We start from the raw sequence: 25,043 nt of genomic DNA, 5'->3' as shown, positions 1-25,043 counted from the left end.
AGACTACTGATCCATCTAATCCAAGAGGGGGCAAAACCAAAGGCTTGAAGGACTTGTTGCAGATATTCCCAACTGAGACTATCAAAAACCTTAGATAAATCGAGTTTGAGCAACATACCTGGTTTTTTTGTGTGCTTGAGTGAGTGGATTATCTCATGGGTTAGAATTATCCCATCCGTCATCTGCCTTCCTTCAATGTAACCAGTTTGTTCTGGAGAGATGAGAAGTGGAAGCAGGGGCTTCAATCTGGAGGCTATCACTTTGGAGACAATCTTGTATATGATGTTGCATAAGGCAATCGGACGGAATTTATCCGTAGTGGATGATTCCTCTTCTTTAGGGATTAAAGCTATGAATGTTGCGTTCAGTCCGGGATACATCCACCTGAGGGTACACGATTCTTCCACCACTTGCCATACCTCCCATTTGACCAGATCCCAAAAGTAATGAAAGAAATTTGAAGTAAAGCCATCGGGTCCTGGAGCTTTTCCTGCTTTGAGTTGATGAACAGCATCATCAACTTCCTGGAGGCTTATGGGTTTGAGAAGGAGAGTGTTATGCTCATCCGTGATTAATTTGGGAATATTGCTGATGATTTTCTGGATAGCTTCTGTTCTGTTTATATCCGGCTCTTGATTCATCTTCTTGAAGTAGTTGAGGAACACCTGTTCTATCCCTTCATGTGTTTCGATTTTGCTTCCTTGTTCATTGGTTACCTGGGAAATTTGATTAATCATTCTCCTTTGCACTGTAGATTTGTGGAAGAATTTCGTGTTCTTCTCACCCTCCTTCAGCCATCTAACTCTCGATTTTTGTCTCCAGAGAGTTTCCTCCTGTGACTCTCGCTCGAGGAGTTGATTCTCTAAGGACTGCTCTTTCTTGCTAAGTTCTTTTGAGCGTCCTTCAGTTATCATTCTTTGCTGAACCACTTTCATTTCTTGATTGAGGATTTCCTTAGCCTTAAAAATGTTGCCAAAGACAGAATGATTCCATTTTTTAATTTCCCCTTTGAGATATTTCAGCTTCCTTTGGAATGAGGCCATTTTTGTATCATCCGTCAAATTGCATTTTACCCAGGTTGCTCTAACAAATTCGTTGAAGTCCGGGTGAGACAACCAAAAAGCCTCAAATCTAAAGGGACGTCTAATATGGCAGCCAGGACGGTTCCATTGGAGGGCTATCGGCCAATGATCGGAACCGGAGTAAGGGAGAATAGAAGCTGTGAATTCTCCCCCTACATGAATAGCGTTGTTAGAGATTAAAAAACGATCCAGACGCGATGCTATTTGCATTGGACCTGTCCTTTTGTTGTTCCATGTGTAGAGGCCATTGTTAGTAGGAACATCTATAAACCAGTTATTCTGTATGAAATCCTTTAATAGAGATCCGTCCCTGTTTGTTCTGCATCTGCCTCCCTTTTTTTCCTCCACCAAAGCGATCATATTATAGTCTCCTCCAGCGATCCATAACGGGTATTGCCTATCGGTTCTAAGATTTGTTAGAGCCTCCAATATTTCATTCTTGTGCTGGGTTTCTTGAGGAAAGTACACATTAGTGATGTGCCTATAGATGTTGGTTCCTATTATATGGAATATTGCTTGGATTTAATTTTTATTTGCATGTATGTTGGTCATTTGAATCTTTCTTGCATCCCAAAGAAATGCAAGTCCTCCAGAAGCACCCTGAGCATCAACAGCTGCTACTATCCCCCCTGGCCAGGCCTTAGCTGCTATTTTTTCCAAAACTGTCGAATTGCATTTTGTTTCCTATAGAAAAAGAACTGCTGGTTTTTCTTCCATTAACATGTTTTTTAAGAGTTTTCCTTTCCTTGGGCAGTTAAGCCCTTTGATATTCCATGAGATTAACTTCATTGGGAAGGCTTGGGATTGATGTTGAAATACTTGGTTAGCTTGGCATATCTGCCTGAGTCTACCAGCACTTCTCCGATCTTGATGGTTCTTTCTAAGGTAGTTTTCCTACCCCTTTTTTTGCTGTCTTTGGTGATGAATTTGCCGTCCCATTGGCTGCCAATTTGAACCCCTAGAGAATATTTTTTCTGGGCTTTATTGAGTACTGCCACCAGGTTGTCCACTTGGCTGTCAGGTATTTTGTCGAAGTTCCCTGTTTTGCATGCATGTTCTAATCCCAAGATATCCAGCTCACCAATGTCTATTGATTCCGTATCCTCCTCCATGATTTGTGGTTCCTGAGAGTGACCATCGCCTTCCTTTTCATTTTCTATGTTGGGATTTGTGCCATCTATATCCATTTCAAGAAGGCTCCAGTCTTTGGAGGTTTTCTTAGGCTGATTGCTTTCTGGATCTATCTCCTTTCCTTTTTCTTTCGATTGGGGTCTATCCATTTTTTCCTTTTCCTGAGTAGGTCCTCTTTTATTATAGGTTGAGTTGTCTGGATCTTGCAAATCCTCATTATCTAATACTGCAAAGCTATTACTAGTAGAAGGCTTTGATTGATTACCTGGAGGTGTCTTTGTAGTAACTGCTGGTTTTTTATTCCCTCTTCTGCAGTTTGTCACTTTGGTGAAACCGTCTACCAATGGGCCTTCCTGTTCAGTTTGAGTCGTAGGTTTGCTATTCAATGGGCAGTCTCTGAAGAGGTGACCTAGGTCATGACATTTCCTACATCTGAAGGGGACATGTTCATAATCGATTAACTGAATATATTCCACATCTTCATGAAAGAGACTTACTGTATCAGGTAGAGGTTATTTCAGGTCCATGTATACACAGATCCGTGCATACGAGGTATATCTCTGTGTCTTTGTGTCTTTAGCTATTCTGACGAAGTCGCCCAGAACCTTACCAATGGCTTTGAGGGACTCCTCCTCCCAGTATTCCCATGGTAGAGAGTACAGCCTGATCCATACCGGCGCCCAGCTTAGATCCTCTTTATCCGGGTTGAACTGTTCAATCCATTCTCTGAGAAATAGCCCAGCAGAGTTAAAGAAATAAGGTCCTCCTTCAAAAACTCTGTTCCTATCCTCCAAACAGTTAAAAACTGCGGCGAAGAAACCCTTCGGCCCTAGATGCAGGGATATGTGTCCCTTTGGATGCCATTTGACATTTATCCATGCTCTCAGTGCTTTCTCGTTTGGCCATATTCCGATAAATTTGCCTATGAGAGCATGATATCTCATGTATTGAATTCTGGCATTGATACGGTGACTGGGTAGCTCCACTTTTGGTTTGTGTGCGGCTACTGGCTTGCATGTGGACGAGCTGACTTTCGGTTTATCTTGTTGTGCCTGTTCATTCTGTTGCTGCTGACTTTTGCCTGTGCTTCCATCATTATGTTCCTGTTCTCTTTCTGAACCCTCAGGATTTCCTTGCTGGTTGCCGTTTGAGGGAGGCATCCCTCCTTCCCCCGGATGGGGGTTCATTGCGACCGCCGGTCAAAACCCCCAGTCGTTTGTTATCTGCGCTGTCGCGTTCTGATTCTGGAGTCCTCTGTTCTGCAGGCCTGCCGTTGCAGGTGAGTACAGGAACCCTAATCCGCTTCTCAGAGCTCAGAGCCGACAATAGCTGAGGCAAAAAAAAAATAGTAACGCTAGACTGAACAAGTGACTTTTAAGATGAATATGTAACTTCATTTCTCTCTATATGTATATGATTAGATCCTTTAGAATGAGAAAAATTGCATTAATTAAATTTAAAAAAGACATTTCATATTTTACACCAATATATTTACATCTCGAATAAATAACTTTAAATAACCATACATACTATAAACCAAATTGAATGGTGCAGAAAATTAAACTGAATAATTACATATTTTTTTAAATCTTAAATTAATTATAATCTTTTTATGAAGTAAAGTTTTTTAAACTATAAATTAATATATAGTATTATACCATACTTTTTAAATACAAATAAAATTTTGAAATTATAAATAAATAAATTCTTGGCATTTTTAAGTCTTTTTCCTTCCTCAGCTCAATTTCCATTGTGTGGTCTTCTCAAAATCACGTGCATTTTTAATGCTATGAATTTAGACCAATTAACTATTATATTTTATTCTATGATGACTATTATTTTCGTGGTCACTATCGTTTTTGAAAAAATTATAGATAGTAAAACAAAAAAGATTTACGGCACACATGAAAAGTAAATGGTGGTCAACAAATTTGCGCTCGATAGGAAGGATAAAATTAAAATTCGATCAGTTTCCTGTATCCAGTTTCCTGAGAAACGGATATTGAAGTCCGGCCGCGAGAAACGCGGACACACGGACAATATGAGTCTCTTGCATTCGAGAAAAAGGCTCACAAACGGTTTCTCAACTCCAGCTCCGGTAAACGCGGAGACATGGACCATCTAAATCGCCAGAAAAGTCTCCTGCGGTTAGGGTTTAAAATTCTTGCGATTTCAATAAATTGCTGTCAGTTTAAAATTCTTGCGATTTCAATAAATTGCTGTTGGATTTTGACCTGAAAAATCTATCGGAAAAGCTTCCAAAAAGTCTCTTTAAAGACAACTCCGCTCTTATACATATTTTTACTGTTTTTAGCCATAAAATACGATTTATTTCATAATAAACACGTCAATTACAACTTGCCAATAACTTTAGAAAGTGTCATAATGATGGGCAGACCGTAAACTAACAAGTTTCAAAATATATATATATATATATATATAACAATAACATGTTGCATAAAATATTTAGAATAATAATCTGACATGGCCACTAAATTGAATATAAAATTATTAGATAAACAAAGTGGCAACCACTCGAATCAACAATCTAGACGTCGGCATAGACGTCGGCATGGAAGGCGTGGCGAAGATAAAAGCAGAGGAACTCTATCCACAAGATTCACATCTCAAACCATGCCCACACGAAGGTACAATTTTACATTGACTACATTTACTGTTTTTATTTATTATATATAAGTAGAAACATCTCCTTTTCAATGAAGGGTTTCGATGTAAGGTGTGCCACAGCGATTAATCTATTAATCTGCTATTTATATTATTTTCTCATACATGAGCTTTATGACGGAGGAGGGGGGGTTTGGATGTAAGGTGCGCCATAGCTATTAATTTGCTATTTATATTATTTTCTAGATACATAAGCTTCATGTGTTGGAGGCAGAAAATGACTTCCAGTGGCTTCAAAACACCGAGCCGCTCCCAACATTATTTGTCTGAAAGGCTTGTTAAAATGCGTGGGAGTTTGAGAATCTGAGTAGGAATCTCGAATGTAAGGTACTGCGAATCTCGATCGAAAGCTATTGCGTTCGTAAAATAGATTATGATATTTCAGTGTGTATGCCAGGGCCATGTGTAAAAGGTGACAGCAAAATTTGTGAAAAAAATCTGTAAAGGCTGTGAAAAAATTCTATAACATGTACAAATCTTCACACTTTATTGAGTGCTTCTTCCATAGATCATATATATCTCGTTACCAAGAATAAGCCCTTTTGATATATATTTTCAATCTTCAAGAATCTCAATTTACAAAGTTTATATTCTTCTATCATTAGGGTTGTGGACTTTGCACTTTCAAGGCTTGACAAGGGAAATGTCAATATATCTAACTTTGGCTTTAATGCTCAGCGTTAACTGGAAATAATTTTGATGCAAAGTATTGAGAAGGTTATTGAAGCCAGGCAGATGGGTCGCTGCATAAAACTTGTGGACCCGAGGTACCTGCATAGCCATGAACCTGTAATAAATATGCCAAGTTAATTTAAATTGTTGTATATTTTGTTTTCCTTCTTTTTAAATTTTAGTACTTGTGAGTTCTTGATACAAGAATTTGGTTACTTGTGCGGGGGATTGCTACGAGAGGGTATCATGGTGCTACAAGCTACGTTTGGTTTCGCAGAGTCATTCTCTTTGTTCTTTTGACCAGTTGGCTGCGTGGAGGACAAGAATTCATGGGAACATTAGGGTAGATAAATTCCCAAGTCTGTGTTTGTATATGTTTTAAAGTTAGAAATTTTTTTGTTCACACAGGGAATCTAAAGCTTAGTGAATTATTAACTTGCAATAATACCAATATTCACTATTTTCATGTGAGTAATTATGGATATGATTTAAAGTTAAATGACACTGGTAAACATAAATTCATGCAAGTAATTATGGATATGATTTGATTAAAGTTAAATGAAACTGGTAAATCTAAATATTAGAAGTCATATGAAGTGCATTTTAAAAATAAAACCGTCACGAAAAAATCGCTTAATAGATATAGGGACCCGTCAAATTCAACCCCTGCTTGCCGCTGGGAAAAGACAACAACAAACCCCCGCACGACCGAGTTCGAAACCAATTGTCGCACAAACTACAATCGTATTACTTAAATCCTCCAGCCTCGGGAGTTTTCTGGGGAGATTCATTCACGGCGAAGACCTCTTTCGCCTCCAAAGTAATCTCTGACACGGTCCATATAAATCAATATGAATCTCATTTGAATTTCAATTTAAAAACAGGAAAATAGGGTAGCTTAAGAGACGACGTTTTTTTCAATGGAATTTCCAGAATTTTTTGAAAATGTAAATTAGAGTGGCAGGTTTGAGATTTTTGGGTGTTTCATAGATTTTTGATGGTGTTGAATTTGTTTCCATCATAAAAATAAATAAATAAAATTAATTCAAACATTCTGGTTATATTTCTATCTAGAAAAAAATTGGTTGACAACACTTTTAAAACCAGTGATTATCTTCAAAGTGTAAAGAATATGTTATTTTGTACGAGACAGTCATATAAATTAAATAACAAATATATGTTTGAATTTAAAAATTAACACAGCTATATAAATTAAAATTATTAGTGTTTGTTTAAATTCAAGAATTAAACAAATAGTTCATAAATAGCTATAAACCTAAAAACATTTATTTTATGATATATTTCATATTAAAAAGATATAAAAAATTTATATTATTATTGTGTTACTGCTTGCCTAAGGTGACATTTAACATTAGGGTTGGCTTATTAATTTATCTAATCTATCTTGTACGGAAAGATTTTTCCTCGTTTTTGTAGGGTAAACATTGGAGTTTGTTGATGCGCCCCTTTATCATAATTTTTATTATATTGTTTAATATCCAAAATTTAATATAAGAAAAAAATTGGGAGTATACATTTTATTACTACTTAAAAAAAAAATTCATAATTTTAAACTATTAAAATTAACAATTTTAATATTCTAAGATCCAAAGACTTTTCTAAAATTGTTTTCAATGATGTTATAGAAGCTGCAAATAAAATTAGATATCAAGATTAATTAAGTAATAGATAAGAATTATTTGAGTAGAATAGGTCTCAATATTGTCCAGATTATCTAAAAAACTTAAACCATGTAACCTATTTTCCTAACAAAATTTTCAAAAACAAAAAATTAGATTTTTACGAATCTTATAACAAATACATTACATTATAATACTCAATACAAAATAATATTTTATAAAAAAGATATTAAAATTAAAAAAAAAATAACTAAAAATATCTGAGAATTCACTACTCCAATTTATAAAATAATGTACACAAAATATTCATATAAAACTAAAATAATAGGTTAAATACAAAATCTTAAATAAACAAAAATTAACCTATAAAATAATATCCAATATTTTTATATTTATTTTTTATTAAAATCATTTGTATTCTTTAATATAACAAATAAAAACATTGTTAGCTTAATAACGATTCTATAATGCGGAATAAACACTTAAAAGAATTAAAAACTTGAATACCCAAGAAATCATACCTCTGGCCATTGATACTTGCTCACACTCTAATACTATTTATTCTTAGCTTCAACTCCGAATGAAAACAATAACTACAAAAGAAAATCATTCCCAATGCTGAAGCAACAGAGTTTCAAAGGTCAATCCTTCCTTCGTGATTCCTTTCCTTGAAATCTATTATGCAGCCAACCAAAAATAATTTTCGACAAAACTAAACTCTAAACTTCCAGAATCATCCAGCGTTATCCATCTGTACTATGGCTACGAAGTCGGCTTCCCAAATTTCCAAATTTCTGGCCTATGTATCTGAAGTGTGGCGTTGTCATGCGAAATATTTATGTAACAAAAATGACCTACAACTATGGCTCATTAAACCACAAATGTTGATCTTGGAAGGATTCGTTATGCAAGAGCAATACAAAATGCAGTAAAGACACTATATGGCAAACGCAGAACCGCAAACCGCTAGCTGATTCACAACATCATGCATAGATTTTGCTTCAAATCTTAAGTGTAAAACTTTACAAAAACTGCAGACTTTTTCTCTTACTCGCTTAGCACTTCCAAGCTTTGCTCACTCTGATTTGATGGTGTAAGGCTGAAGCGGTTTGAGTGGTGAGCTTGGGGACCAAACATAAGTATTTATAGTCAAGCTTCCATCAAGCTTTTGATGGCTATGTGTCAAGTGTTCCACAGAACATGGTAGAGAACTGCCGAGGGAGTAATGGACCACTCCAGGAGCTCCCAACAAGAAATTAATCAAGGGCAGTCAGTTTCCGTAATTGGCGGCCGTAAAGGAAGCTCACTCGGCGGAAGAGTGTTTCACAAAATTTCGACGGCCGTTATAGGAGCTAACATTCTCCCACTTGGTCCATACTTCCAATCTTAACCTCTCATCTTAAAACCCATTGATAATCTGTATTAAGTAATAAATACATGAATCATGGCGATAAGTCCTCTAATGACGAGTATTATCTTCCATGTATTATTATGTATTTATTGCTATTATAATTTATGTGGCAACAATTTCTTAATGAATAAACTTTATGTTTATTGTTGGTCCTACACAGATGAATTCTCTCAAATAAAATGAAGGTGCACATAAATACGAGGAAAACATCACAATAATTAAGAATTTCATTAAAATAACATTGTCCATACAATGAGAAACTACATAATGGAACCAAGTCCCATATTCATTACATGATCCTTGAATTTCAACGGTGGCATGCCCTTAGTCAAAGGATCAACGATCATCAGCTCAATGCTGATGTGCTTAATGACCACTTTCTTTTCTTTAACACGTTCCCTTATAGCTAAATACTTAATGTCAATATGTTTATTTCGACTCCCACTTTTGTTGTTTTTAGCCATAAAAATAGTAGCTGAATTGTTGCAATACATTCTCAGTGGCTTAAAGATAGAATCCATAATTTTAAGCCCAGAAATGAAACGCTTAAGCCATACACCATGTAAAGCAGCCTCAAAACAGGGGACGAACTCGGCTTCCATAGTGGAAGTGGAAATCAAGGTTTGCTTGGCACTCCTCCATGATACAACTCCACCGGCCATCATAAAAATGTATTCTGATGTTGATTTGTGTGAATCAACACATCCAACAAAGTCAGAATCTGAGTAGACAATTACTTCCAAATTCTCCATCCATCTATACATAAGCATGTAGTTTTTGGTTCCTTGAAGGTACCTCATTACTTTCTTTGCAGCTCTCTAGTGGTCTAAACCTGGATCACTCTAATATCGTTGCAACATTCCCACAAAAAATGCAATGTCAGGTGTGCAGACTTGAGCATACATTAGGCTTCTGACAGCAGAATCATATGGAATGTTCTTCATTTTTTCCCTTTCAGAGTTGTTCTCCGGGCATTGGTTCAAATTGAACTTGTCACCCTTCACAATGGGAGCTACCCTTGGTGAACAATCCTTCATCCGAAATCTCTCTAAAATTTTATTAATATAGGTTTCCTGAGACAGACTCAAGATGCCTTAGAATCTGTCTCTATGGATCTTAATGCCAATGACATAAGATGCCTCACCCATATCCTTCATATCGAAATCTTTAGAGAGGAATTGTTTCACCTCATGTAGCAAACCCTTATCATTGGTTGCTAACAAAATGTCATCCACATATAAAACAAGAAAACAGATTTTACTCCCACTGACTTTCAGGTATATACATTGATCCATAATGTTTTCTACAAAACCAAATGAAGAAATTACATTATGGAATTTCAAATACCATTGGCAAGATGCTTGTTTTAAACCGTATAATGATTTCTTGAGCTTGCAAACCAATTTCTCACCATCACTAGAGGAGAATCCTTCAGGTTGTTTCATGTAAACTTCCTCCTCTAGATCTCCATTGAGAAAAGTCGTTTTCACATCCATTTGTTGCAATTCCAAGTCAAAATGGGCTACTAATGCCAAAACAATGCGCAAGGAATTTTTCTTAGATACAGGAGAGAAAGTCTCCGTGTAATCAATTCCTTCTTTCTGAGTGAATCCCTTAGCAACAAGTCTTGCCTTGTATCTCTCAATGTTGCCCAATGAGTCTTTCTTTGTCTTAAAGACCCGTTTACATCCAATGGCTTTTGCACCATTAGGAAACTCAACAAGATCCCAGACTTCGTTACTCTTTATAGAATTCATCTCTTCCTTCATGGCATCGTACCATAATTCTGATTCTTTGCAACTCATGGCTTGTGAAAATGACTCGGGATCATTTTCGGCTCCAATATTGTAGTCAGATTCTTGCAGATACACAACATAATCATCAAGAATTGTTGATCTCATTGGTCTAATAGATCTTCTTAATGTTGTACCATTATCTTCCTGAGAAGTATGTGGTTCAACTCGTTGTTCAAAAGTTCTTGGCAACTCTTGAACTACCTGATCTACTAGAATGTTGTCAGTAGCTTGTGGAACTTCAATATTTGGTTGTTCAACACCAATTTGTACTTGAGGGGTGCTGTGAACAATAACCAATATATCACTTGAGGTGGAAGTTTGAGATTTTGAATGATCCTTCTCAGAAACTATGTTCCTAGTTTGATTGCTCCCACTGATCAAGTCATTTTCAAGAAACTTTCCATTTCTTGATTCCACAATCCTAGTGCTGTGAGATGAACAATAAAATCTGTAACCTTTAGACCTTTCAGCATATCCAATGAAATACCCGCTAATGGTCCTTGGGTCTAGCTTCTTCTCTTGTGGATTATATATTCTTACTTCAGAAAGGCATCCCCAAATGTGCATATGTCGCAAACTCGGTTTCCAACCTTTCCATAATTCAAATGGCGTTTTAAGAACAACCTTGGTTGGAACTCAGTTTAATATATACATTGTCGTCTTAAGTGCTTCAGTCCACAAGGATTTAGGAAGATTGGAGCTGCTAAGCATACTCCGCACCATGTCCAATAATGTTCAGTTTCTTCTTTCTACTACACCATTCTGGTCGGGTGAACCAGGCATGGTGTATTGGGAAACAAACCCATGCTCTTGAAGAAATTTTGTGAATGGCCCAGGTGCTTGTCCGTCTTCTGTGTATCTACCATAATATTCTCAACCTCTATCTGATCTCATGATCTTAATTTTCTTGCCGCATTGTTTCTCTACTTCAGCCTTAAAGATCTTAAAGGCATCTAATGCTTCGTTCTTTTTATGAAGCATGTAAAGATACATATATCGTGAGTTCATCTATAAAAAAGATGAAATATCTCTGACCATGTGAGTCCATGTTTGGACTACATATATCAGTACGTATGATCTCTAATATGTTCGAACTCCTAGAGGCACCTTTCTTTGACTTGTTGGTCTGCTTTCCCTTTATGCAGTCCACACAATCCTAAAATTCAGTAAAATCCAGAGTATTAAGTACCCCTTCATTTACCAATATTTTAATTCTTTCTATGGAGATATGACCTAATCTCCGGTGCCATAATTTAGAGGAATCTTTATTAATAACACATCTTTTAGTGCCAGTGTAAACATGCATTGAATCAAAAGTGACATTGTTTTGTAAATTAATGCAGTAAAGACCATTAGACAAAATATCATTCCCAACACAATCAGATTTATAAAATAAACTGAAAGATAGTTTTGAAAAATTGAAGGAATATGCAAAATGTACAAGTCTTGAAACTGAAATCAAGTTTCTATAAAAACTTGGAACATAAAAGGTCTTTTCTAATTCTAAAACAAAGCCACTACTTAAAGTTAAATAGCACGTCCCTATAGTTTCCACATGCGATCCCATCTTGTTTCCTGATAAGATGCTTTGCTCACTTCCCACTGGCTTCCTCAGGTTTTGCAAACTCTGCAAGGAATTCGAAATGTGAATTGTTGATCCAGAATCAATCCACGAGATGTTAATATTGACATTAACCATATTAGATTCATAACAAACAAACGAGATTGAATTACCTTTGTCCACAAGCCATTTCTGAAATTTGGCGCATTCCTTCTTAATGTGTCCCTTCTTTTTACAGAAGAAACACTTGGAATCCTTCTTGATATCAGCTTGGGGAGGTACTTTACCTTTCCATTTCCGATTGGCTTGAGATTTGCGCTTTCCGTGCGTTGCCAGCATTGCACTTTCTGCTTGTTCCATCACCAGTCTCCCTTCCTCTTAAACACACATGGTCATGAGTTCATTAATTGACCATTTATCCTTATGTGTGTTGTATGAGATTTTGAAGGGTCCGTATTGGTGCGGAAGGGTGTTCAGGATGTAGTGCACCAGGAAAGACTCCGAAATTTCAACCTCGAGTTTTTTCAATTGAGCCACAGTCTCCCTCATTTGCATGATGTGCTCGTGTACACCTTTCACACTGGTGAGCCTTAGGGATGAGAATTTCATGATTAAGGTGCTTGCTAGAGCCTTGTCTGAAGTGACGAATTGATCATCAATGACTTTCAACAAGTCTCAGACCTTTTCATGCTGATCAACGGAACCACGAATACCAGCTGAAATTTTATTATTAATGAACATCATGCTTAAGCGATTAGATCACTCCCATCGTTCATAAAGCGTGATGTCTGCTGCAGTGCTGGTATTAGTGAGTGTCGGTGGTTCATCTTTCCTAATAGCATAGTCTATGTCCATCCACCCCAAATGAAGGAGGACTCTCTCCTTCCAAACCTTATAGTTATCTCTCTTAAGTTTAGGGATATCACAATGAATATCAGAGAAATTTGTAGGTTGTACCACTGCATAAAATTAAAGATCACATGCTTATGTTAAAATTGAGGCCTAAAAATAAAATTTCATGCTTTACTAATGTAAACCATGCTTAAAATTGAATCTAATGACATAAAAATTGTCTGTGGACTAAATTTTTAATTCAAGCAGATTCAATTATTCTTTATGATAGAATTTATCAAATTATTCACTTAATTCAAAATTCTAAATGGTATATTATGACTATAATTCGATATAAATTCTATCTTAGACTTGAACTTTATGATAAAACTATTAATTCATAATTCCTGTGGGTAGGTTATGAATATTTTATCCTAATTAATTATATAAATATAATAAAAATCCCTGTGGAATAAAATTTATTATATTTAGTATAATTAATTACGATTAATGTCTAAATATTCTTTATGTGATCCTAATTAATCATAACATATAATATTATTTAATTAAAGATGATGTGGCTATTCTCTAATCAATTAAAAATTATATGGATCACTAGACATTATATCTTTTATGCATAAAAATTAACTCACATGAGAATAATTATAAATTGCATAAATAAAACTATAATATTCATGCATAACATTCAACGAGTATACTTATCCAAAATAGCATGTATTAATTAGAGCAGAAATAATTAATTCATGAAAATTAGTATGAATATAGTTATAAATTTGCACAACAGATTGCATATAATTAAACCAAATAAATATTATAAGCATAAAAAAATGAACAAAAATTAGACAACTCTCCAAATAAATGTCCTAATTAAGAAAATTATCAAAATATGGCATTTAGCCAAACAGAGCATGTCTATAAACACCAAGGTAGAGATAAAAATTGCTTTGATACTAAATGTTAGCTTAATAACGATTCTATAATGCAGAATAAACACTTAAAAGAATAAAAAACTTGAATACCCAAGAAATCATACCTCCGGCCATTAATACTTGCTCACACTCTAACACTATTTATTCTTAGCTTCAACTCCAAACGAAAACAATAATTACAAAAGAAAGTCATTCCCAATGCTGAAGCAACAGAGTTTCAAAGGTCGATCCTTCTTTCGTGATTCCTTTCCTTGAAATCTATTATGCCACTGACCAGAAATAATTTTCGACAGAACTAAACTCTAAACTTCCAAAATCATCCAGCTTTATCCATCTGTACTATGGCTACGAAGTCGACTTCCCAAATTTCCAGATTTCCGGCCTATGTATCTGAAGTGTGGCGCTGTCATGCGAAATATTTATGTAACAAAAACAACCTACAATTATGGCTCATTAAACCACAAATGTTGATCTTGGAAGGATTCGTTATGCAAGAGCATTACAAAATGCAATAAAAACACTATACAGCAAAAGCAGAACCGCAAACCGCTCGCTGATTCACAACATCATGCATAGCTTCTGCTTCAAATCTTAAGTGTAAAACTTCACAGAAACCGCAGACTTTTTCTCTCACCCGCTTGGCACTTCCAAGCTCTGTTCACTCTAATTTGATGGTGTAAGGTTGAAGGGGTTTAAGTGGTGAGCTTGGAGACCAAACAGAAGTATTACAGCCCAAGATTATCAATACCAAATATTTCACATTCAGAACTTAATATGTTGTTTAAGATGACATACCTTGACTAACAGCGGAAGATGTAATGGCTGCCATCTTCTGTCTTCTGTCTTCTGCTCAGAATTCGGTTTCTCTCCTCTTGCCCTCACTTTCTTTATGTGCTTCTAGATGGAGAAGAATGCAACTCTTGTGTGGAGAGAGAGGACCCAATCCTTTATATATATCATTTAACTCTTAATCTGGTACGTCCATCATATACCAATTCAACGCTTTAATGCTTTAATGCTTTTAACGCTTTAATGCTTCAATTATAGAATGATTTATTTATGACTTAATTAATCGGGTCACATTAAGATTTAGAAACTGCAGATTTCTAACATTCTCCCACTTGACCCGACTATTCATAATATTAAGCGTTGAACATCATACTATGATAAATTGCTGAGAGTTATGGCGGTTGTGCACTATTAATTCAGTGCATTCCCTTCCATATACTACAATACCAGCAATCCATCAATTCATATTCATAATTTATATAAAACAGCATAATGGTCCACATAATGTCTTATATCATAATGATTAAACATAATATCTTTATAAGACTCTTTCTTGTTTAAAGTTACGTACTACTACATTAAAACAAGAGACACATAATTGTATATCAGAAACACATAAAAGAGCTCAGAATGTCACACATCAATTATTATTAATACAACCAAGACCCATTCTTTGAACATGTTCCTTAAATTTTCTTGGTTGTAACCCTTTCGTCAAAGGGTCTGCAATCATAAGTTATGTCCTGATGTGCATGATTGACACTCTTTGTTTCTGAACCTCATCTTTCACAACAAGATACTTCAGATCTATGTGTTTAGCACCTTTAGAGTACTTGTCGTTCTTTGAGGAAAATACTGCTGCAGAGTTATCACAATAAATTTTCAGCGGCTTGCTAATGGTGTCGACAACCGCAAGTCCTGAAATAAAGTTCTGCAACTATAATGCATGAATTGTGGATCCTTATTGATTCCAATATCATAATCTGATTCTTGCATATAAACCACATAATCATCAGAAATAGCTGACCTACTATTTCTTTGAGGTCTTCTTAATGCTACTTGTTGTGGTTCATGCATATCAGTATTATGTAAGTCATTTCCTTCAGGAAGTACTTCTTCATTTATATGTTGTTCATTATCATCATGCTGTTCTACAACCGCTGGAACAACATTTGGAGTAATAGTAGATGAAGGAACTATTCTAGGCAATGTAACATTTACCCTTGTTTCCTTTATTTCTACTATTTCTCTTCTAGTACTCCCACTGACTTCACCATTCTCAATGAATCTTGCATTACCAATTTCTAATTGCCTCTCAACTTCATTTACAAACGTCTCAAGGACATTCACAGATTGAGATTTTTCATGAAGCAAATAGACATAACCATAACGGGAAAATCGTCAATAAAAGTGATGAAATAATTTTCTCCATTAAAGGCTGGAGTGTCCATAGGTCCGCAAATATCAGTGTGTATTAGTTCAAGAAGCTGGCTGCTTCTAGTGGCTCCTTTCTTATTATGTTATTATGTTTGGTTTGTTTACCTTTAATACAATCCACACATAATTCTAGATCACTAAAGTCCAAATTTGACAAAATTTCATTACTTACTAATCTCATCATTCTTTCTTTGGATATATGACCTAGTCGTTTATGCCACAAGAAAGCAGAATTTTCATTCAACATGCTACGTTTTCATCCAACATTATTTACTACATTCAACAAGGAATTCGCATAAGTGTCATTCAGTTTCAATTTATATAAACCATCAATTAGAATACCAGAACCAACATTATCAGCATTCTTATATAAATCAAAACAACCAGATTCATACATCTAAAACCAGAAATATCCAATTTACTTGCGGAAATAAGGTTTCTAGATAATGAAGGTACATAAAGGGTACTGTATAAGTTTAATACATATCCACTTTCTAGAATTAGACGATAAGTCTCTTTTTACAGACACGACATTGAACACCCTTTAGTTCCTTCTTTTCCTCATCCTGCCCATTCTTAGCAGGTGCCTTTTCCTTCTTGAAATGACTTGATTTTCCTTTCTTTTCTTTACCAGCTTTATTACTCACAAAACTTACTGAGTGATTCACTTGATTTTTCAAACGTCCTTCTTCCTGAACAAGTCTACTGGCCAATTCATTAACATTCCACTTATCCTTTATAGTGTTATAGTTAATCTGAAAAGGTCCATATTCAGAAGGTAGCGAGTTCAGGATGAACTGGATAAGAAAGGAATCCTCTACTGTAAGTCCCAGGGAGTTTAACCTTGCTGCAAGATTAGTCATCTCTATAATGTGCTCTTGCATAGTTCACGACCTATCAAACTTCATGGTCGTGAGTTCTGCCATAAGAGTGCCAGCGAGTGACTTATCAGCTGAACGAAAACGCTCTTCCACAGACTGCATATATTCCTTAGCACTTTCTGTTTGTGGAATTGTTGACTTGATGTTGTTAGCAACAGTCATCTTAATAAACATAAGGCTCAATCTGTTACTGCGTTCCCATGCTTTATGGTGTGATTTTTCTGCCTCAGTACTATCTTTTGTAAGAGCAGCAGGTTTATCCTCAAGGAGTGCCAAGTCAAGATCCTGAGCACCTAAATGGAAATTGACTTGTTCACTCCATTCAGAAAAATTAACACCAGTGAACAATGTAACAGATGAAGCATGTGTATTCATGGAAACTCCTGCAAAATGAAATAACTATTAGCTCATAACTAACGCGATTCAGATGTAGGCATAATAGTATAATATAGCACTCCTTTGGGTAGATACTATCTTATACTTAACATAATTAAATACCAAACATAAGTAGGTAATAAATATATTCAATTAAATAGAACTGACATCTTTGGATGATCAATATTTATTTAATCAAAATATCTATTAAACCTCATCATGTCAACTAGTTATAGAACAAGACTTTCCTTTGGGTAAGTTCTCAGGTTCTATCATTAGTGACGTCAGTTCTTAATTGGTATTATTATAACTGGCAATTTCTATCAATAATCATTATGTCACTTATGCACTAAATGATTATTCTGATTTTGACCACTTTGGTGATTAACAAAATCATAAATCTCATGTGCATAAACACATACCTTATGCAAAACAACATTCTGATTTTGACCACTTTGGTGATTAACAAAATCATAAATCTCATGTGCATAAATAATTTATAACACATACCTTATGCAAAACAATCAGTCATAGAGCAATTACTTTTATGCCCAAATATCAAATGATTATTTTGTACCAGTAAACTTTAATCGTGCAAAGCCAAAACAGTAAATGATGCACGAAACTTAACCCAATTGAAACCCCTTTATTTCATACTTCAAATATTCAGATCATGCATTTCTGAAAACTTACGCTTACCATTAATTCTTTTTGGCATTGAAACCATGCATGCACAGACAATTAAAGAATGCACACTTTCAAATATTTGTCCCTGCTACGCGTCACATTATTTTTCCCTTCATTAATTTGTAAACACTGCAGAACTATAATGCAAGCATACACTTTCGTGTAAAGTCAACGTTTCATCATCAAAACTCTTCAAATATTTAATCCTTCATGATCAAAATAAATGTGTCAATAATTTCAATCTGGATTGAAGGGAAGACGCCCATATGAATAGTAACAAGGAATTCAAATCAAATATCTCTGTCCATAGTTACGTGGTCTCCAAGGATCATACATTTTATTTTCATTTTACTACGGACCCCTTTAAGTGTTTTCACATTATTGTTCACGCATGCATGTAAATGAGACAAGCAATTGTTCGGGAATAGGGATGTGGTCTTTAAATGCAATATTACAGCATAATACTCATTTGAACATGAATGTAAATTCCGAACAAGCAATGAAGAGTATGCATGTCCTACGTGCAAATAAAAGTCTCCAGCTAATAATTCAAATGCGTCCATAGGAGTCAAGGCAGGAAGATAGCCTTTGAAATGGTATTAACAAGCTCCTACGAATACCACGATGATGGGAAGAGTACCATGACACGAACGCATATCTAGTTAAACAATGTAAACAACAGATAATGCCTAGACCACAAGCGCCAAAGCCCTTCGGAAGCTCCGTTCAGAATGCGAAAGGGCAAAAAGAAATTTGTCTTTAGGGTAGAGACTATGATTGATATTGACTGTCTCTACGAAGGTCTGGATTTTCACATGAACGGTTCATTCAAACAACAGATTGGATTTCCAATTTGATTGGGCGTCATATCACACTTTTAAATTTATAGGATAAAATAAATAAATCACCCTGTAATGTGTGTTTAACAAGCTTCGCACATATAAAACAGTCCTATAAAAATTGGACTCATAATCTAGGTTCGAGATCCAATTACTGAGAAACGTAGTCGTGTTATGATCCATGCTTCAAAACATTGATTTCGCACAGCAACGTTATGTGCGAGTCTAATGATTCCACGGATCAAAACTCATCCCTGATGCATGCTTCAGATACTGGAATGAAGTCCGACTCAAATTGCCCCAAGTACACAAAACTCAGGAAGCAATGATCACTTAAAATACCCATTATTCCCAGAACTCTGTTAGTGACGCCAAATGGGAATGTCGTAGATGAGAAATATGAGCTCTTGATTAAAAGATTAATCTCGATCAGTAGAAAACAATCCAACAAAGCATGATTATATAGCCAGCAAGAGGTATTTAATCTCGAAACCAGAGTATAAGCAAAGGGCAATCACTCTTAACCCACGATGGGCGTTGTGAAGCATGCGCAGGATTTGTTTCGTGATCATTTCATGAAACCCCCACAATTTCCCGAAGGCTCAATCACATGAGTAAAGCACAGAACATATCAATTACAATCATAGGAAATATTCAGTTATTGATTGTGGCTCTGATACCAAATGTAAAATTTCCATTAACAGCCCAAGATTATCAATACCAAATATTTCACATTCAGAACTTAATATGTTGTTTAAGATGACATACCTTGACTAACAGCGGAAGATGTAATGGCTGCCATCTTCTGTCTTCTGTCTTCTGCTCAGAATTCGGTTTCTATCCTCTTGCCCTCACTTTCTTTATGTGCTTCTAGATGGAGAAGAATGCAACTCTTGTGTGGAGAGAGAGGACCCAATCCTTTATATATATCATTTAACTCTTAATCTGGTACGTCCATCATATACCAATTCAACATTTTAATGCTTTAATGCATGCTTTAATGCTTTTAACGCTTTAATGCTTCAATTATAGAATGATTTATTTATGACTTAATTAATCGGGTCACATTAAGATTTAGAAACTGCAGATTTCTAACATTTATAGCTTATCTTCCATCAAGCTTTTGATGGCTATGTGAAGTGTTCCACAAAATATGATAGAGCACTGCAAAGGGAGTAATAGACCACTCCAAGAGCTCCCAACAAAAAAATTAATCAAAGACAGTTAGCGTCCATAATTGACAGCCATAAAGGAAGCTCACTTTCCGTTAGCATTTGTAAGTCTAAAGGATTGCTACGTTAGGTCTTTATGTCCCCCGGTAATGAAACTACCGGCAGCAAACTGTTTTACAAAATTTCGGCGGCCGTTATGGGAGCTAACAAACATAACCCAAATTAAAAACAACATTGAAATTAAAAGCCCGAGTAAAAGTGGTTGATGAGGCGCTATGTGAATCAGCCTATATTTTTAGTCTTTTCAATCTCACTAATTATTTGAATTTGAAGACGGATGACATTGTTTTGGCTTAAATGATTTGCGGGTTCGAAACTCATCGATCGTTCTCTGCCCGGAATAACTCATCGTCATCACGAGGGTGAAGAATTGTTTTGTATTCCAACTAGTGCCCTAGAAGATTTTTTTTTTTAAAGAATGAACGTTTTCAAATCGCTAGACGCTGGACGAAAATTACAGATTTGAAAAAAAAGTTCACAAATTTCCTCGCGGGCGCCTACTGAATCAAATTTTGACGTATTAATCCACGTATCGAACTGAACCGTCGAATTTCCGAATTTTTTTTTGGCCTAATTCGGTGGAATTTGGTAACAGTGAAACATGTGTGTAAGAGATTTAGAGTTCACAATATAAAAACATAAAATAATATGTATATGTGTGGGATCATAGAATTATTATTTTCTAAATAAATTAGAGAATCCAAGGGTAGTAGCTTGTTCAAATTAAAAAAGAAAATTTGTTAGATTTTTTTTATTGTGCATGTCACCGTCATGCCAAAATAATGATGGATGTAAATAGATATTTAACTATATTATCTTTATACTTTAAATAAAATTATAAAGTCGTAGTGATGTAATATAAAGTCATTGTTTAAATTGCCAAAAAATTAAAAATATTAATTTATTAATTTAAAATTACTAATGCAATGTATGATTTGATTTAAAAGCTTCTCAGAGTTTCTAAGCTTTATTTTCAATTCTAAGAGCTTCTAAGCTAGCAAGCCGGTGAAACACTTTTATGAAACAGCGAAAATAAAAGGATTCTCTATTGCCTGACCACATGTGGAGCTTTAATTGAAAAATTTTCCCATACTACAATGTACAGAGGTTAACATGCACAACTTCAACAAAATTTAGAGCATTTTTTTTTGTAAAAACATTTTCTTTGATAATTTCAATTTACCTTCCAAATATGCGCACATGCATGACTTCATGGTTGTCAATATTTATTTCAGCGTTAATGAAAAATTAATAATTTTGAATATGTAGGTACTCCACCACATGGTTTCTATGCACTAAATTCGTTGGCAAGGATGAGGGAAAAAAACTAAACTTGTTATTGTTGCTCACTTTCACTCCACGTGGTAGGTAAGACAATAGAGATTCTCAATATTTACTTCGACTTTAGTGAGGAATTAATAGCCAATGGTAAGCGTGGAGATAGGAGATGATTTAGTTGATTTACCATTTATGGTGATTAATTGTGCATTTACCTTGCCAATACATTGTTTATCTCGAGTGGAGTTGAGGCCCGTCATTTTGCCCATACATTGTTTATGTGGAGTGGAGTTGAGGGGCATCATTACAACAATGTTGATAATGGTGTTGTTGATAATGGTGTTGTTGCATTGCAAATTTTTTGTTTGTGACTTGGGGAGTCTTGGCTTAGCTTTAATAAGGCATGTATTTAAATTAATGTGTAAGAAGGCATATAAGTAATTTTTATAGTTCAATCACTGTGAATATAATGATTTTTCTGGATAATCCTGGATATAATAATTTATTGGTCTATCTAGAATCTCTTCTCTCAATTTCTTCATAGACGAAACACACATACATATTACATTTTAGCATTTTTCTAAAACTGAACAATAATCCAAATACATTATTTTGGTATAATAAATTAAGATGCTCGAAGTTCCACTCACCTGCAAAAGATTATTCTTAACAAAGGGACATTCCTATTTATAACCATGTTGCAGAATTAATGGAGTTGGAGAAATGGGCGAGTGTGCTATGAGTTGCAGAAACCAAGCAACCAAACAAATTGCAATGAAGATTGACACTATTAGGCAACTGATTAGCAAATCCATTTTCCGCCAAGATATTTTCTTTGACCTCACATTCAGGCTGCTTAGGGAAGTATTAGATTTTGTTGGGAACCTGTTAGGACAAAGACCTATTCTGTCGTACTCTGTAATGTATCAAGAATGTACAGGAGAGCATATAAAGATAGAGAGTTGTGTCCATATTGTATTGAAAATTGTATCACAAAAATAACCCAAGTTCAAATGCAATGTCGGCCGAAGATCTTCCCACATTTTACTTTCGGCTGGTTCATAGTATAAAACAAAGTAGTTGGTGTGTGTTGGGAGTAGAAAACAGATAGTTGGTGCCCCCTCCTTCTCCATCCTTCGTCATTCTCATTGAACTAACTCAAGTGGCTCATGAGAAATTCTACACCTTCAATCTAGACACGCTCGTTAGGCTAGGCTAGGAAGTACAAGGAGGGGTGTAACATCCATTACTACAACTTGACAAAGAAAAAGATTATCATAAAAAAGTGTACACTTAATCCAACCTCCAAGAGCGCTCTTTAACCCTTTTTCATTTTACCATTATATCTAAATTAAGCATAAGTCTTTATTATTGAGTTAATGTGTGGAACAAAGGTTAATGCCATAATTTAAACGAAAAATAAAGTTAAGATTACACCTTGCAGCATACAGATTGACTGACCACACATATAATAATTGTTCTCTCTTATTTAGCCTAAGTCTTTATCATATAATACCTCCATTCATCCAGTTAGATATTGATCTTATTTACTCGTTCCATCTTGTCACACCATGTGGCACTAGAACAGTCAGAGGTTGGGATCTGAGCCGACATTCAAAGCCTCTCAAAACACCATCAACTATCACCACCTGGAGGAAAATGGACTATCAGATCAGTAGGATTTTCATCCAACAGTTTTGATGTTTTTTGGGCAGGTAAGGTGGAACCACCAAACTTTCCCTCCCATGTCTAGATTCATTTGCTCGTTGCGCCTCACTGGAAATCTACCATAGCTCGTCCCTTATAGATTTTCATTTCTTCAGGCATGACTTTTAGGTGATACCACTGAGTATATCTTTTTATGATTTTTTACCAGGAAGAATGATTTTTCCCTTGACATTGGTCGGTTCGATGCTTCAATAGAGAGGTAGTCAGTCGGGAACAATTGAACTAGGGGGTTTTACTTCCCCATCATCTAGCAGGTAATTTAATATCTTCATATTTTCTCGTTTATCACTATGTTTGTTTCAAGGTTATTGATTTAACTGTTAACCATCTTTCTTTTTTTAATTCTTCAGGGCGCAAGCTTTCGGCAAGATACTGAAGAACCCTAGGTAATAGTTTAACGACTTCGGTTGCTGTTTAATTTTTTGGGTTGTTACCTTGATTGATCCATTAATTTGATATTGAGACATTCTTGTTGCAGGTTAGAGAACAAGTGAGCTTTCTTCATGCCACCCCCATGCAACTCTTTCTTCTAGCACGAGCATTGGGTCATCTTGTTTGAATTCTTACATAGGGTTTCTTCTTTACCAATTGCAATATTCCCTAATTATAATCACCTACCATGGATTTTCTTACGTCCTATGGCTCTGTTTCATGCCAAATTGTTTTCTTGAGTTTTATACGAAGGGTCCCTAGGGTTTAGAAGAAGGGCCCTCGAACTGGCTAGGTCGTTCGTCCTTCCACTATTAAAGATGTTAATGGTTAATTATGGTGCTCTTGTTAGGGTTTGGTTATAGGTTATTCTTATTCTATACTGGAAGAACTCGCGGCTTCTGCCCATATTTAAGAACTCAGTTGTTATATGTCTTGGTATCTTAGATTTTGGCTTACGGCCAGTAACTTTTCTGAAGTAAATGGTTTATTAAATAAATGTTTTGAGTCTGTTTGTATGGATTATTATATCATTGTTTGTTTACGTGCAAAGGATCTCTTATTCATCTGGCACAAATTTTCCACATAATACGATATATTCACTTGTTAATTATTTTTGGGTTCTTCCACGGTATCATTGTTTTTGGTATTTTACTTGTACTTTATGATTATTAGTTAATCGTGGTTTGTTTTTAGTTAAAGATTTACTATTAACTTTTACTGGTTCTCGATACTTGTATTACTAAGTATTAGTTTAACAACAAAACCATTGATATCAGGCTAAGTCTACTCGGTACTTTGTTCGGGTCACTGGTTGATTCCGGTTCGACACATGTACTAACCTGATCGAGTCCAACACTTCAACTATTCCTTGTTAATTTATATTGCAAAGGTCACCTAGTAAACCCTTTTGGGGTCTCAAACCACGTTAGCATTTAATTCTTATGATGTGGTATTTATTCCTTCTATATCATTTATTTCTCCAATAATAGTAATAAATAGAGAGATATATTGTAAATTGACACTTAGTCCACAATGCATATACCTTATTCTACCACATGGTACCATAGTTATACACACAATTTACGAGATGCACCAACTATCAGTTTCTGGAACATACAGACATTTTGTATCTTTTATGTTGTAAAATATGATCACTCAATTATATTTTAAATTCCTCGGCTTCTATTTCTCATAAACATTCCATAACCAAACTAGTCATAGTGAACTTCATGCCAGAGATTATATCAAGCAAAAAACTTTATATAGTATCGTGTTATGCATACATACTTATCTATTATGTTGGGTTTTCTAGAAATTCACAGGGTAACCACACCACTCAACCTTGAAAAAGGAAATTATGTCCTTTTCTCTCCCCAAAGCTTCTTTATACTAGAACAATTATTTATCAGTAACCCTAACAAGGTTAGTTCACAGGCAACAAAACCCCCTAGGTTCAACCCGGAACTAATTTCAACCATGAGGCTTCCACTGGTTCTTTTTCCATCTTAAGAACACCTCAGGGAAGTGTCTTTCCCCACCCTCACAGTGTCATGTACAGGTTTCAGTATCGAATTACTTTCTTCTTGATGCCTTCAGCTCCCTCTCC

Source organism: Pinus tabuliformis, chromosome Q (genome assembly GCF_031772625.1).
Source record: "Pinus tabuliformis cultivar Carrire ecotype Pingquan chromosome Q, CPIR1, whole genome shotgun sequence".
In the NCBI taxonomy this organism is placed as follows: Eukaryota; Viridiplantae; Streptophyta; class Pinopsida; order Pinales; family Pinaceae; genus Pinus; species Pinus tabuliformis.
This window is presented reverse-complemented; position numbering follows the sequence as displayed.